The following is a 3,011-nucleotide window of genomic DNA, read 5'->3' as shown; positions in this document are numbered from 1 at the left end:
CCAGTCGGTCTTTTCGGAGAGACATCGTAAGAGTGTGAGATTTGTCAGGATTGAAAGACATGTTCCACTTGTTTGCCCAGTCTGTGATTTTGTCCAGGTCTGCAGAGAGTGAGGAGGCAGCAGACTGCAGCAGACTGATTGGGAGGCTGTGGAACATTCGGGGAGTTTTTGCGGTCAGGTAAATACCCCCGCCCATCGACCACGAGGGCCTCTTGGATTTCGCAGCGCCGAGGACACTCCTCTTGCTTTTTGGCTGCGCCCTCGACCCGACCTCACTTGCCTTTCGCCTCGCCGACAAGATTCTTGTGCCTTTGTCCTTCGCCAACACTCTTCTCTTGCTTTGTGCTTCGCCGATCTCTTGCGCCATCCGGCTGACCTGCAAGCGTTGGCTTCTTTCACGACTCACCTGAGCCGAAGCTCGTCTGCCTGCGTTGAAGTTTGTCGGACATTACCTTATCCAGGCTTCACATCGAGGATTGAGCTGCGCATACCAGACACGTGGGCACCTTCGGAGGCAATCCCAGCATGCACATCGGTATGAGAGTAACCCGTGTGTCCCTGTGTGTGTCAGAGTGTGAAGGCGCCAGTGGGGTTTATTATTAGGTAAGAGTTGATAAGCGGCATCTTTGTCTGTTTCTCTGTGCCTTTAAAATAAAAGGCTGTACATTTGGTTACTTTCCAACCTGTTCGAATACATCTTTTCTCCATTGGCCTAGCATCATCCGAGACCGAATTTGGTTTGATTCAGGTCCATAAATCACGTAAGGTAAGGCCGCTTTCCACACCATGCAAATCCGCTCGGCACGCAATTGAATAAGTTGTGTGAAAGCGAGGGTTCGATCCCCAGTTTCTCCGGTCACGTCTTTCTCCGGTCACGTATTTGGGAATATTTTACCAGTAAACTCTTCGGTGCATGGCTGGGAGATTGGCGATCGGAATTGATTAGCAATCCATCAATCACGAGTTTAGTAGTCGTGGACGGCGGCCTCAGTGGACCCGGAGTTTGAGGAGGAGCGGGGCATAAACCCCTCTTAGTACATCAACGAACCCGGGATCCGCAACAATATATTAGCCGAAAGCACCCGGTGTTGCCCGGGTTCTTTTTGAATGAATTTACTACTATAATTCAGCTTTTACTCGCGGCCGTAGAAGATTGACGACTATAATTCAGCTCAGCTTTTAATTGCGAAATGGGCCCGGCCGAGGTGGGCCTCGACCGGTCTCGCCACTTAGCCTAAAACCTACCCGGGGCCCGTCCCGACATTTTTTTGTATTAGAGGTTTCCTCCTATCTTTCACCGTTCAGGAGATTAGCTTGCACAAACAAACAAACAAAAACTTTCTTTTATATATATAACATATATATATATATATATATATATATATATATATATATATATATATATATATATGTATATATATATATATATATATATATATATATATATAAATATATATATATATATATATATATATATATATATATTGTCGCGGATCTCCCAAATCCCATTCCACATTACAAAGGGGGGTATTAAACCCCTTTTCCTCCCTGGGTCTTCGTGTCCACGAGGCCGAATCGCCACTTCCGCAGCAAGCGTGAAAAAGGGTATCGGGTCGACGCCACACGTACCTTTAACCCAAGCTGCCACGAAAGCGGGGACCGGACCTCGCACGAGCCATGCTTAATCGAGTACGCCCGAGCGGTATGCGTATCACGTGACTCGTGCCGTTACTTTTATGGAACCCGATTTGAGCGGTTCTATTCGTACCATGCGAGGCCAATTAATGGAAGGGACGGGAACGGTCAAATAAGAGGAATAACACCATTTATTTACACAATGTACAGGATTCGGATAAAGGAAAGGGGACACAGAGCAGAAGCTTAACAATGTTAACTTATCCCCAGACACAGGGCCCACTCACGCACACGGGGAGAAGAAGAGAAGAAGTCCGCGCGCCAAACGCGCTTTGCCGCCGGTCGCTCCGGGACAGCTCGCCCGGCGTGGCCCTCTGGCGGTCACGGCACGTATGCAGGAGAAGGCAGGCAGGAGGAAATCGCGCGTCTGTGGCCCGGAACGGTCGTCTTCTCGAGCGCGCGATTAATACAGCGCAGAGCGCAGAGCACAGGGTAAGTTCGTGTACCGCGCGGCTATTTCAGTGATCAAGTCCAACACTCCGATTCTGAACGGAACTCCAACTCATGGGCTGCACGACTCTAACTCAATCAATGCCTTCCCCGAACTCAACTCAACTCTGACTCAGATGAACTCCGAACTCTCAACTGAGGTGGGGGGCTCGGAGCAGGGTTTTATGGCTCCGCCCCGGCCCTACCCGAATGTTACAGGCTCCGCCTCCCGTTGCCGTAATTAGCCACTCCCCTCTCGCTCTGATTGGCGGCTCGCGCTTACCGGCCACTCCCTCCTGCAGCCCCTCCCTTCGGCCTCGCCAGACTTGTTCAGGCCTGCCACGTGGCATGCTGGTGCCAAAAGACCGCCCTACTCACGGGCCTGCTCAACGCAAAACTAACACAGGAAAGGACTACGCTTACATTCACTAAGAAATAACTGAACTATCGCGAGGCTTCATGTTGTGGTGCATCTACCTACGAGGGGGATTATCCTTTATTCCAAAACCGCAACACTACACCCCTCTCTCACCAGACTCGTCCCGAGTCGAACCCACCAATGGAATGCCCGGTAGAGCCTGACATGCAAAATTAACCTTACTTTTAAATGTGACACATAGTTGTGGTTCCCCCTAGCATTTACTCTGACCCATGTGTGCGACAGTTTTAGCACTAAATATGTCCCTCCTATTGCGTTGAGCAGCTACCTAACAGTTTGACACCCACAACTACCCGAGTATTTCCGGAATTTCAAACTAAACACATAGCCGGTGGGCACATTCTTATATTTACAAGCACAGAACTTAACTTTATTTACAATTCTATGACCCAGGACCTGTTCTTTTTGGAAGAGAAGATTGGAGGGGAGAAAACACAACAAAACACAC

Source organism: Myxine glutinosa, chromosome 2, assembly GCF_964187855.1.
Source record: "Myxine glutinosa chromosome 2, kmMyxGlut1.1, whole genome shotgun sequence".
Classification (NCBI taxonomy): Eukaryota; Metazoa; Chordata; class Myxini; order Myxiniformes; family Myxinidae; genus Myxine; species Myxine glutinosa.
The sequence above is the reverse complement of the archived record's forward strand: the minus strand, read 5'-3'. Positions refer to the sequence as shown.